Source organism: Miniopterus natalensis, chromosome X (genome assembly GCF_054644295.1).
Source record: "Miniopterus natalensis isolate mMinNat1 chromosome X, mMinNat1.hap1, whole genome shotgun sequence".
NCBI classification, from domain to species: Eukaryota; Metazoa; Chordata; class Mammalia; order Chiroptera; family Miniopteridae; genus Miniopterus; species Miniopterus natalensis.
This window is the reverse complement of record NC_142103.1, coordinates 36,011,475-36,024,967: the sequence shown is the minus strand read 5'-3', so window position 1 is coordinate 36,024,967 and position 13,493 is coordinate 36,011,475. Positions and strand designations below refer to the sequence as shown.

Genomic DNA, 13,493 nt, shown 5'->3' with positions numbered 1-13,493 from the left:
TACTCAACATAGTATTAGAAGTCCATGCCACAGCCATCAGACAGGAAGAAAACATCAAAGGTATCCAAATTGGAAAGGAGGAAGTAAAACGGTCATTATTTGCAGATGACATGATACTGTACATAGAAAACTCTAAAGACTCCATCAATGTATTACTAGATTTGATAAATGAATTTGGCAAGGTAGCTGGATACAATATTGATATCCAGAAATCATTGGCATTCTTATACACCAACAATGAACTCTTAGAAAGAGAAACTAAAAGAACAATATCATTTATCACTGCAGCTAAAAACATAAGATACCTAGTAATAAACTTAACCAAGGATGCAAAAAACCTGTACTCGGAAAATTTCAGGTCACTGAAAAAAGAAATACAGGAAGATATAAACAAGTGGAAGAATATATCATGTTCATCAAATGGAAGAGATAATATTAAAAAGTCCCTACTACCCAAAGCAATTTATAGATTCAATGCAATTCCGATTAAAATACCAACAGCATATTTCACAGATGTAGAATAAATATTCCAAAAATTTATGTGGAACCAAAATGACCCCAAATAGCTGCAGCCATCGTGAGAAAGAAGAACAGAGTGGGAAGGATCACTTTAACATATATCAAACAATACTACAAAGCCATTGTTATAAAAACAGCCTGGTATTGGTACAACACCAGACATACAGATAAATGGAACAGAACAGAGACTCCAGAAATAGACCCACGCCATTATGGTCAGTTAATATTTGACAAAGGAGGTAAGAGCATACAATGGAGTAAAGATAGTCTCTTCAATAAATGGTGCTGGGAAAACTGGACAGGTATATGCAAAAAAATGAAACTAGACCACCAACTTACACCATACACAAGAGTAAACTCAGAATGGATAAAAGACTTAAATGTAAGTCGGGAAACCAAAAATTCTTGGAAGAAAACATAGGCAGTAAGTCAAAGACATCTTGCGTATTGGAATTTTCACTAATACATCTCCTAGGGGAAGAAAAATAAAAGAAAATATAAACTCAAATGGGACTACATCAATCTAAAAAGCTTCTGCACAGCAAGAGAAATCAGCTTCAAACTACAAAGGAATCCTACAGTATGGGAGAATATATTTGCCAAGGATGTATCTGATAAGAGGCTAATTTCCAAAGTCTACAAATTACTCATACAACTCAAAAAGAGGAAAAAAGACACAATCTAATTTAAAAAATGGGCAAAGGATCTGAAGAGACACTTCTCCAAAGAAGACATACAGATGGCCAAGAGATCCATGAGAAAATGCTCAAGGTCGCTAATCATCAGAGAGATGCAAATTAAAACCACAGTGAGGCATCACTTCACACCTGTCAGGATGTCTACCATCAACAAATCAACAAATGACATGTGCCGGGGAGGATATGGAGAAGGGGTAACCCCTGGTACACTGCTGGTGGTAATGCAGACTGGTGCAGCCACTATGGAAAAGAGTATAGATGTTCTTCAAAAAATTAAAAAGGGAACTGCCTTTTGACAAAGTGATCCCACTTCTAGGAATATACCCTAAGAATCCTGAAACACTAATCAGAAAGAATATATGCACCCTTATGTTCATAGCAGCACAATTTACAATATCTAAGATCTGGAAACAGCCCAAGTGCCCATCAGTAGATGAGTGGATAAAAAAGCTGTGGGATATTTACACCATGGAATACTATGCAGCTGTAAAGAAGAAGGATCTCCTACTGTTTGAGACAGTATGGAAGGACCTGGAGAATATTATGCTAAATGAAATAAGCCAGGCAGATAGACAAACATCACATGATCTCACTTATATGTGGAATCTAAAGAACTTAATAAACTGATGAACATAATTTTCAATTACATGGAGGCATGGATCAGACTGACAAATGTCAGAGGGAAGTAGGGCGGAGGGTGGGCCGGGGGGGGGAGATTAACCAAAGAACTTATATGTATATATTCATAACCCAAGGACACAAACAATGGTGTGGTGAGGGACTGAGGAGGAGGGTTGGGCAGGGTGGAAGGGGTCAATGGGAAGAAAATGGGACATCTGTAATATTTCAAACAATAAAAAAATTAAATATAAATATATTGTTTAAAAGCATACAGCTTCACATCTCTATATAGAGGAATACATTCAAGTCCTTCATCAAGCTTATTAGCTTTGGGACCTTGGGTTAGTCACTCAATTACCAATTATTTAACATTGTGTTTTCAATAAATAAAAGCACAGATAGAAGAAAGAGTTTACAGTAGTGGTTAATGCTTCCAACTGGCAAATTTTTAAGAGAAGTCATATTTAACAATGTGACTTATAGAGAAAAGGCATGCTTTACAGTTATTTAGAAAAAGAAACTGCACCCTCATAAAACTACAAAACTGTACTAAAGTCCACAAACCAGTTAGTTATAAATTTTTTTTGCAATGACTTTCTTTCTTTGATTTTGTACAAGTAAATAATAGGATATAAATTTTCATTGATAAATTGTTGTAATACCAGCTTTTCAAAAACACTGCTTTACTCTAGAGAGTAATTAGTAACTGAATTAATGAAAAGTGTTAATGTTATAAATATAAATAATATAGCACTCACATTTAAATTAAATATGCAAAACAAAATTTTAAAAATAAGACAATGTAATAAAAAATAAGCAGATCTTCACTAGAAAGGTTGCTCCTTTCTTGCATCACTTTGAATTCCTCAAAATGCAGCGCTGTTTGAATATGTGTAGGATAATTACTTATCATTCAATTCATTGAGCTACCTTTGGGCATTTTCCCTTATAAAGAAGGAGAACTACAGGGTTTCTTTACATCTCATTTAGAGTTCTTCAAAAAGTTAAACACTGAATTACAATATGATCAAGTAATTTTACTCCTAGGTCAAGACCCAAGGAAACTGAAGGCAAAAGTTCATGAAAAAAAAAATTGTACACAAATATTCATAGCCGCATTATTCATAATAATCAAAAAGTGGAGAAAACAAAATGTCCACCAACTGATGAATGCATAAATAAAATATAAAATATCCATGCAATAAAATATTTGACATTAAAAATGAATGAACTACTGATACATGTTATAACATCAAAAAACCTTGAAAATATTATACTGAAAGAATCCAGGTACAAAAATGGTCACACATTGTTTGATGCCATTTATATGAAATGTCCAAGGTGGACAAAGCTACAAATAAAGAAAGTAGAGGATGAGGGGAAGAGGGAATGGAAAGTGACAGCTAATGGGTACAGATCTTCCCAAACACAGCACTGGTACACTTATTTGCATATGAGGGGAAAGACAACCATTGTACTCTGAGTGTCTGGCACGTATTCAGTATTCAAATATTTGTTGAATAAATAAATGATTAAATGACTGAATTTTCAGCAAATACTCCATAAATGGTGGTTGAATTTAATTTTAAGAAAGAGGAATCAGCTTAGGAAACTGATTAGCTATAAAGGGTAAGAGGGATAGAAAAGTCAGTAACAACAAGAAAGTAACAAACTCCCAGAATTTGAGATGTGAGAGGATAGCAGCCCTTTTGTCGGTGTGTTTCATTGCATCTTGGTTTCCTGCTCCCCCAAATATATGTTATATATCATCAACTTTACTACCTCTAATCTATCTTCAATATGCTGTCTCTTATATATTTTCTTAATGTTCATTGTGAATTTGTCCAGTCATGGAAAAACATTAACATGAGATTTTTTCATTTCAGCCATCAAATAGATTTGAGAAAGCTGCATCAGTACTAATTTACAGGAGTTTCCTCATCTCTTCTGGATTGCGAGAACATATTTATGACACAATGTTCCTCAGTGACATTGGAAAGTTAGTTGAAATACCCTCACCTCCACTGGTCTAGACCTTCCCAAAGTTTCCTGAGTACCTATTTCCTTGAGTAAGTGCCTTTCTGCTTAAAATACCTAGAATAACTTTTTATTCTAGCTTAACCTTGACTGTACAGCCACATTTTTATGAATGAGGAAACTGAGGCTCAGAGAAGTTAGTTAACTTGTCCAAAGTTACACAGATATAACAGCTACAATAACAATAATTTCCTGAATTTTAAAAGGCATATAACTAAAATTCAAATAGAAAAGTAATTTACCACCCTGGCTGGGCAGCTCATATGATACACCAAGGTTGAAGGTTCAATCTCTGGTCAGGGCACATACAAGAAGCAACCAGTGAAGGCATAAATAAGTGGAACAACAAATCAATGCTTCTCTCTCTCTTTCATCAATAAATGAAAAAAAAAAATTTAAATTTTAAAAAAGAAATTTATCTTCCATCTTAGATTCCATGGACCATTATTACAATTACTCTCATATATATCCTGAACTACCTTGATCTTACATGCCTCCAACATAATAAAATGTCTAAATCCTACTGTCTTCCTACTCTGTACCCAGACTTGGGGAACCAAATATAAAAGAGAAAAACATCCAAGCATCATGACTGCTTTTACTTTAAACTTATGAACACAAAAATCAAGCAGCTCCTTAGCATAACCTGGCAACATATTTCATTTCCTTGTTAACTTTCTCAACTCTTTGAGATGACAATTTGTCACCTTATTTCTCCTCAAACATCAAAGACCCTTTGCCTTTTCTTATTCTTGGCTAATGTCTTTGCTTCTTTTTTCACTCAGATAATACCTACAGAAGAGATTTTCTTAATTTTTCCCCACTGTATTAACCATCTTATCTTCCTTAGGGTGATATATTCTGCCTTGTCCCTGTCATAAATGAATGAGTCTACTTGTTTACTGAATCTCACCCACTAATACTCAAAAACTTTACACTTATAGTCATCCCCTTTCATTCCAAGATAAACAATTCTTGATTTCTCATCTATATCAACAAAAAACATACTTTAATATTTTCCAGTTTTAAAAAGCTATCTTGGATAATTCATAACATTACAGGCCTGCCTCAAGAAACAAGAAAAATCTGAAAGACTCTAATATTACACAGTAAAGAACTAGAAGAAACAGTATAACAACAAAGCACAAAGTGAGTAGAAGAAGGAAAATAATAAATATCAGAGAGGAAATAAACAAAACAGAATCTAAAAAAAAACAAAACAAAAGATCAATGAAACCAAGAGTTGGTTCTTTGAAACGATTAGCAAGATTGGCAAACATTTAACCAGACACACACACACACAAAGAGAGAACCCAAAAAAATAAAATTAGAAATGAAAGCAGAGAAGTGACAACTGACATTGCAGAAATATAAAGGATTATAAGAAAATATTTTTCAAAAAGGATAAGTCAACAAATTGGATAATCTGGAAATAATGAATAAATTCCTAGAAATATACAATCTTCCCAAACTGAATAAGAAACAGAATATCTTGACAGATTGCAACTAATAAAATAGAAGTATTAATTTAAAAAACTTCTGACAAACAAAACTCCTGGACCAGATGGCATCACAAGTGATTTTTTACCAAACTTTCAAAGAACTAACACCTATCCTTCACAAACTATTCCAAAAACTTCAAGGGGAGGGAAAACTCCCAAGTTCATTTTACTAGGCCAGCATTATCCTAATTCAAAAGCCAGATAAAGACACTGCGAAGAAAGAAAATTATAGGCCAATATTCCTGATGAATTTAGATAGATGCAAAGATCATCACCAGCCCTGGCTGGTGTTACTCAGTGGTTAGAGCATCAGCCTGTGCACCACAGGGCCATGGGTTCAATTCCCAGTCAAGGGCACATACCTGGGTTACATGTTGCGGGGTTTTTTTTTTATTGTTTTTTTTAAATTTTGTTGACTTCAGAGAGAGGAAGGGAGAGGGAGAGAGATAGAAACATCAATGATGCGAGAGAATCATCAATTGGCTGCCTCCTGCACATCACCACTGGGGGGCTGAGACCACAACCCAAGCATGTGCACTGACTGGGAATCAAACCATGACCTCCAGGTCTACGTGTCAGTGCTCAACCACTGAGCCATGCCGGCTGGGCTGGGTTACATGTATGATCCCTGGCCTAGGGCAGGGCAATTTATTGATGTGTCTCTCTCACATCAACGTCTCTCTCTCTTTCTCTCTCCCTCCGTCCCTTTCTATTCTCTCTCACTCATATGTGGAATCTAAAGAACTTAATAAACTGATGAACAAAATAAATTCAGTGACATGGAAGCATGGATCAGGCTGATAAATCTCAGTGGGAAGGAGGGGGTGAGGTAGGGAGGAGAGATTAACCAAAGAATTTATATGCATATATGCATAACCCAAAGACATAGACATGGTGTGGTGAGGGACTGGGGAGGGGAGTGGAGGCATGGTGGAAGGGGTCAATGGGGAGAAAAAAGGGACATCTGTAATATTTTGAACAGTAAAAAAAAAAAAAAAAAAAAAAAAATCAATGGGAAAAGCCTCCAGTGAGGTTTAATACCAACAACAAAAAATTTTTAAATCATCACCAAAATATTAACATAGTGAACGCAGTAATACATTAAAAAGATCATACACCATAATCAAGAGGAATTTATTCCTGGGATGCAAGGTTGGTACAATATCTGCAAATCAATTAACATAATACACCACATAAATAAAATGAAAAATAAAAATTATATAATCATATCAATAGAAGCAGAAAAATCATTTGACAATATCCACCACCCATTTATGAAAAGAACTCTCAGCAAAATGGGAACAGGGGAAACTACCTCAAAACAATAAATGCCATATATGACAAACTTGCCGCTAACTTTATATTCAACAGGGAAAAAACAAAAGCATTTCCCTTAAGATCAGAAACAAGACAGGAAAGTCCACTCTTACCGCTCTTATGCAACATAGTTCTAGAAGTCCTAGACACAGCCATCAGACAAGAGGAGGAAATAAAAGGCATCCAAATTGAAAAGGGGAAAGTTAAACTGTTATTATTTGCAGGTAACATGATACTGTAAAGAGAGAACCCTAAAGACACCACCAAAAAAACACTAGAACTGATAAAAGGAATTTGGTAAAGTAGCAGGATGCAAAATTAATATTCAGAAATATATGCAGAACCCTTGGACAAAGACAATAGTGTGGTGAAGGCCTGGGGTAGGGTGCAGGGTGGAGGGGATCAATGGGGGAAAAGGGGGCATTTGTAATACTTTCAACAATAAAGATAAATTAAAACATTAAATAAATAATAAATAAATAAATAAATAAATAAATAATAAATAAATAAATAAATAAAATGAAAAGCCAAAAAAATAGGTTGCATTTTATATACCAATAATGAAGTATCAAAAAGTAAAATCAAGAAAACAATCTCATTTAAACTTGCATAAAAACATAATTAGGGATACATTTAACCAAGGATGTAAAAGACTTGTACTCAAAAAATTATAAGACACTGAAGAAAGAAATTAGAGAAGATACAAATAAGTAGAAGTGTATATAGTGTTTGTGGACAGAAAGAATTAACAAAATTAAAATGTCCATACTACCCAAAGCAATCTATCAATCCAACACAATTCCCATCAAGATACCAATGGGTGTATTTCACAGAACTGGAACAAATATTTCAAAAATTTATATAGAATTACAAAAGACCAAGAATAGCCACAGGAATCTTGAGAAAGAACAAAATTGGAGGAATCAAACTAACTGATATCAAACTATACTACAATGCCATAGTAATCAAAACATCATGGTACTGGCATAAAAACAGACATTTAGATCAATGGAAAAGAACAGAGAGCCCAGAAATAAGCCTATGCATTTATGGCCAATTAATATTTGACAAAGGAGGCAAGTACATACAATGGGGTAAAGAGTCCATTCAATAAATGGTGTTGGGAAAATTGGACAGACAGGTGCAAAAAAATGAAACTACACCATAAAAAAAGAATGAACTCAAAATAGGTTAAAGACTTAAATGTGCAACAGTCGATCATATTTCAGAGGAAAGTGGGAAGGGGGGTGGAGGGTGGGAAGAGATTAATCAAAGAAGTTATATGCATATACGCATTACCCATGGACACAGTCAATAACAGGGTGAAGGCCTGGGGAGGGGGTGGGAGTGAAGTGAGGGGGTCAGTTGCGGGGGAAAATGGTATACCTGTAATACTCTCAACAATAAAGATACAATGGTGGGGAGAGTGACTGGGGAGGGGGAAGGAATGGGGGGAACGGGTCATTGAGGAGAAAAAGGGACATCTGTAATACTTTAAACAAAAATAAAAATTATACATATTAAAAAAAAAGATAAATTTAAAAAGTAAAAAAATAAATAAAAAATAAAAAATAAAAAAATAAAAAAGACTTAAATGTAAGACTCAAAACAATAAAAAATCCTAGAAGAAAACATAAGCAGTAAAATCTCAGACAGTTATGGCAGTATTTTTTCTGTTGTATCTCCTTCGGCAAGGGAAACAAACAAAATAAACACATGGGACTACGTAAAACTGAAAAGTTTTTGCACAGCAAAGGAAAGCATCACAAAATGAAAGGACAACCCACTGAATGGGTAAACATATCTTCCTCCAATGATATATCTGATAAGGGCTTAATATCCAAAATTTATAAAGAACTTATATAACCCAACAGCAAAAGAACAAACAATCCAATTTAAAATGGGCAAAAAACTTGAATAGACACTTCCCCAAAGAGGATGAACAGATGGCCAGTAGACATGTGAAATGATGCTCCACATCACTAATTATCAGAGAAATACAACTAAAACCATAATGAGATAACACCTCCCATCCATCAGTATGGCTATCATCAATAAATCAACAAACAAGTGTTGTCGAGGATGTGACGAAAAGGGAACCCTCGGGCACTGTTGGTGAAAATGCACACTTTTGCAGCCACTGTGGAAAATATGATGGAGTTTCCTTAAAAAATTAAAAATGGAACTGCCTTATGACCCAGCAATTCCACTTCTGGGAATATATTTGGGGAAACCCAAAACACTAACTTGAAAGTATATTTGCACCCCTATGTTCATTGCAGCGTTATTTACAACAGCAACGTGCCCATTAGTAGACGAGTAGATAAAAAAGTTGTACATTTATACAGTGGAATACTGAGACAACATGAATGGACTTAGAGAGTGTTAAGTGAAATATACCAGTCAGAGAAAGACAAATACCATATGATTTCACTTACCTGTGGGATCTATGGAACACAATAAACTAACAAACAAAATAGAGACAAAGTCATAGATTTAGAACACAGGCTGACAGCTGTCAGAGGGGAGGCAGATTGGGGGGCTGGGTGAAAAAGTTGTAGGTATTAAGTAAAGAAAAACAACAACCCACAGACACAGACAACACTATGGTGATTACCAGAGGGAAAGGGGGGTGGCGGTGGTAGAAAAGTACAGGGAGGATAAATGGTGACGGAAGGATACCTGACTTTGGGTGGTGAACACACACTACAATATACAGATGATGTATTATAGAATTGTACACCTGAAACTTATATAATTTTATTTAACAATGTCACCCCAATAAATTCAATAAAAATATAAAAATTAATAAAATGATTATTGAATAGAAAATGAAGCACCTTATAATTCATTTGAATATGAAGCTGCTAATCTCAAAATGGCTGTTAAAATTTCTGTTAACAGGAACTAATAACTTTTGAAGTACATGGAGTCTGTTTATAAAGGCACTCTTTGGGCAGTATGAAGCCAGAAGCACATCTTTTCTTTCCTCTCTATGTAATTTGAAATATACAGAGCAGTTTTGGTTTTATCACAAAGTACTCTACTACTTCTCTGCATTCAAAAAGGTCTTTCCGACAAAGTGCTTTTTTGAGATTGCCCTTTTTATGAAAAGGTTATTTTGTACTACAGTACAATACCTAGTTACGTACAGTACATTGCACTCACTGTGTTTGAACACTATTTTGGAGATTTCTAATGACTCAGGTATTGCATGCAAGTGTTCCAGTATTTAGCAGCCACACTCCTTAATGTCAGCATAACTCTGACACTTATTTTAATGAGTAAGACTGCAGATCTTCAATATAACTTACTTTATACAGAGTTTTCAGTCATTGTATTTGAGGGGATCTTTTCTGCTCTAGCTGCTCCTCTCAAGAGATTTCACACATAATGATGTCCCTCTGTTATGTCTGTAACTAGATTCATTTTCATTATAAGAATATAAGCTAAGCACTAGACTACAATTACTAAGTGAGTTCTAGATAAAATACATGTTTCCCAAGAGCTAAAAGAAATTCATACACATTTACTTCTTTCTTCTTCAGAGGAAACAAATGGAGTGGTGGAAGTGTTTGCATTTGCACATTTTATTTGGTTTTATCCATAAAGAGAAATAAAACATGAATATCTAACACAGGTCTTAAAATACATAATAAACACACTTTCAAAGGTTTGCCATGTCCAAATATTCTTAAACAAAACATAAAATTTAAGTTCCATAATTGGGACCTCATAACAAGGTGCACAGTAAATAAAACAAAAGTATCCTTCTGAGATACTTAGAGATTTTTTATCACAGTATATAATCCATCAATGCCATAGTCACACATTTTAAGATATATAAATGGACAAATATAGGGATATTTGGAAAAACAACTACAGTAGAAAAAATAACTTTACTAAGTAGAAAAATATGTTCACATTTTAAGATGCAAATTTTATCTTCCATTAGCATAAAACAGTATCAACCCTTGTTTCAAAAGCATCTCTAGGTGTCAAAGTGATCAATATTGTAATAACTATATATGGTTCCAGGTGGGTACTGGAAATATCGGGGGAACATTTTGTGAAGTATATGACTGTATAACCATTATGCTGTATATCTGAAACTAACACAAAATAATATTGAATGAATATATATATATATATATATATATATATATATATATATATATGTACTTTTGATTAAATAAAAACACACAGTACAGCTCCCCCAGAAAGATAATGCCAGAAACCTATTCAATTTACACTTTAAGCTCAGAGTCCAAGGTTTCTTAGGGACATGCTGGATATTGGTCCTCATATTCTAATAAACTATAAATATATCACAAAAAAGAATTTTTAATAAAAAATCTTATGAAACTTTGTACCCTTTGACCAACCTCACCAAAGTTTCAGTTAACAAAATGAGTAGTGTGGTGATTACAGTGAACAATACTGTATTTTATACTTGAAATTTACTAAGAAAATAGATCTTGTATTGTCTTTTCAACATACACAAAAAAGAAAATGGTAAGCATGTGAAGGTGATGGATATATTAGATTGACTGTGGTTATCATTTCACTATATGTGTGTGTGTGTATCAAAACATCAAAATGCAAATTGAACATCTTAAATATATATACTGTTCATGTATCAACTATAGCTTAATAAAGCTTTTATGTTAAGAAAAAATTTCATTTGTTCAAACATTTGTTGAGCCCTTTTTATGTGCCAGGCATGGTGCAAGTCTCTGGGTATAACAATAGTTAAGACAAAGTACCTCAAGGAGCTCACAGTATAATGGTAAACTACTGAGTAAACTGAGGCACAGTGGTAAATGGCTTGCCCAGTGAGATAGAATTAGCCAGGTACTTGGAAATGAGGGACAAGTGTTGGAGAGAGGCCAGGGTAAAACTAACACATCATAAGTAAACTCCTTTGCTTGAAGAGCAAAGCTACATACAGAAACATATCATAAAATCAGCTGGCAAAAAGGGAAAAATAGTTTCCAATTGTCACCTTGACTGAAGTCATGTCTTACAATCAATTAAGCTACTACCTGATGGCATTTCTATACTTGTCCCTAAAGGTGTGGGGCTTGCCAATGGTCTGCTCAGACACAGTAACTGTAGGTAGTTTGAAATCCAGTTATGGCACTGGGCATCATACTGAAATTCTTCAATTAAAACCATTAACTTTAAATGTATAGCATACTTATGATACTTCTACATGTAGAAGTTTGGAAAAACTTTCCTCTAACTCTCATTCAGAGGATTCGAGTAAGTTATAGATACCACAAAAATAAGAGAGTTTGTCTGTTACTTTACATATATACATTATTTTGGCTGTACAATGGTGAAAAGTTTCATTTAGACATACTTCATAAGTAATCTAAACATTATGAACATATATACAGAGAAATCACATTTAGGTGTGTGTGTACACCCATCCAATGTACAACAGCTAATTGCAGACATGAACCCATGTAAGCCAATTTCTTTTGTTATAAGGACACATAATCCTTGAAGGAAGGGGCAGTGTCCATGAAGAACTGTCCATTTCATGCCTGACCATCTGTTTTGGTGATAGTTAGTGATGAAGTTATTTCAGTAGGCAGGATGTCTATTTCACTCACAAAAAGCCATGAATAATTATGAAAATAATTGTTTTTGAATGTGGAAATCACAATTATCCAGTAATCTAAGTAGTGAACTACTCAAAAACACTACTGGCTTCAATGCTGCTACTGACTGAGAATGAGAGAACTTCTGAGAGTCAAACTTAATGCATGTTTCATCCATATGGGATGTTCCAAAAAACAGTCAATGCACGAATTCTCAAAACATCACTTGCTAACTTCAAGCAATTATTCACTTTGATGTGGAGGACTTTCTTCCTTATCAGGGTTTTCTGAGTGCTTGCTTTTAGATAAGGAGGTCTCTACACCTTCAGACATCTCATTACTTGAGTTACCCTGTTTCACTTCAAACAAATAGACATCAATGGGCCCTCTGGTGCTCCGTATACCTACTGAGATAGAGTCTTCTCTGGGAGCAGGAATATCCAGTGTGGTTTCTGCTGGAGCTTTAACTGCAATAACAATCTGCTCATGGAATGCTTGAATGCTCTGAATATCTCGGTATGTCACATATGCTAGTCCTTCATTTTCTTTGTCATCTGTTAATTTAAACAACTGCTGAGCACAATCCTTAATTAACTCATCCAGAGCATCTTCCATTGCTGATAAGTCATCAAGTCCCTCCTGCAGCTTCTTCTGTTGGGGCAATGCTTCAAAATTGGGGATATTAGATCCTATCCATCGAACATGGTTCTTAGATTTTTTTCCAATCAAGCCAATGCCACTTAAGATATTGGTGATGTCATATAATCTTCGTTTTGGTATTCCCAGTTTTGTTGAAATATTGTTTAAGTCAACAATACCCCTAGGAGCAGTCCTGACAAAATCCATAAATTTTCGAGTTAGAATAAACAGTGATGAGTCAAAACGAGATCGCTTACATTCTGGAGCTTTTCTCCTGCACACAGCTTGTACGTTATCTTCTAAATCAATGCTTATTTTTGACTGCAGCAGGCTCTCCATGGTGGTGTGGTTCTGGCGCTGGGGGTGCACCTGCTCCTCTGCCGGGTCCTCGAGAAGATTGGGCAGATTCCGTGCGGGCAGCTGCTGACTCTTGATTCCCAGCCGGCCACCCCTCGCCCTTGCACCCCACGGGCCCTCGCACCTTCTGCTGGTCGGGTCGGATGCTACCCCCAACTCGCTGGTTCAGGAGCCAAGCACGAAGAAGGCTTGCG

The 13,493-nt window shown here is 35.1% G+C and overlaps 1 long non-coding RNA gene and 1 pseudogene across 1 annotated transcript in view; both read right to left on the bottom strand.

Annotated features, from left to right (window-relative positions):
- The window catches only part of LOC107527566 (uncharacterized), a 169,340-nt gene that overhangs the window by 18,601 nt on the left and 137,246 nt on the right, over positions 1-13,493 (bottom strand). The gene's annotated exons all lie outside the window — the stretch shown is intronic.
- Positions 12,526-13,392, bottom strand: LOC107527565 (transcription factor E2F6 pseudogene; annotated as a pseudogene).